The sequence below is a fragment of the Nannospalax galili genome, unplaced genomic scaffold (genome assembly GCF_000622305.1).
Source record: "Nannospalax galili isolate Female #2095 unplaced genomic scaffold, S.galili_v1.0 scaffold762, whole genome shotgun sequence".
NCBI lineage: Eukaryota > Metazoa > Chordata > Mammalia > Rodentia > Spalacidae > Nannospalax > Nannospalax galili.
The window spans coordinates 1,093,286-1,094,209 of NW_008350126.1; the positions used below are offsets into that span (position 1 = coordinate 1,093,286).

The 924-nt window shown below is 45.5% G+C and overlaps 1 protein-coding gene across 3 annotated transcripts in view; it reads right to left on the bottom strand.

The window, feature by feature from the left end:
• Cplx2 (complexin 2) overlaps positions 1-924 on the bottom strand; it is a 76,462-nt gene that overhangs the window by 56,108 nt on the left and 19,430 nt on the right. The window lies entirely within an intron of this gene.

Below are 924 nucleotides of genomic sequence, written 5' to 3' on the forward strand. Positions count from 1 at the left end.
CATGAGATAGATTTCCTTGGAATTTTTTCTCTCCTTTTTTTTTTTTTTTTTTCTGTTCCTTTCTGTCCTATTCCTTTCTGGGGCTCCACTCCCAGTTCCAACTGTGTGGTCCTGGACAAGTCACTCCTGCTTCTGAAATATTGATAACAATTTTGACCCTTTAGGGGACAGTGAGGATTCAAGGAGGCAGGGGAAGCTGGTGAAGCCTGAAACCCAAGTTATGCTGCTGGAATTAGCTATAACCCTTTCCACCATCCCAGCCACTCCACTCAAAAATCTGGGGCTCCACTCCCAGTTCCAACTGTGTGGTCCTGGACAAGTCACTCCTGCTTCTGAAATATTGATAACAATTTTGACCCTTTAGGGGACAGTGAGGATTCAAGGAGGCAGGGGAAGCTGGTGAAGCCTGAAACCCAAGTTATGCTGCTGGAATTAGCTATAACCCTTTCCACCATCCCAGCCACTCCACTCAAAAACAGAATGTGCACTGTGTCCTGCTCCCTCCAGAGACTTAAAGAGACACTTCATGAAATAGGACATCCAATGGCCAGGAAGCTCTGAGAGGCTTTCCACCTACCAGTCACCAGGGAAACACAAACTACTGCTATACCACTGAACACTTGCCAGAATGTCTAAAATGGAAAAGAGACAATGCCCAATGTTGGCAAAGATTTGGAGCTACTGGAACTTTCATAGGGTACAAGAGGGAGTGCAAGTTGGTACTACCGTTCTGAAAAGAGATTATCTAGTATTTGCCAAGGCTAAGTTGTGCCCCATGACACAGCCGCTCTAGTACTTGGCATGAACCCAACAAGAACCTATGTGTATGTTCACCAAGGACACATAGGCAGAGCTTTATGGTGGTACTTTTTCTAAGAGCCTGTAGCTGAAAACAACCCATGTCCATCAGCACTAGAATTGATG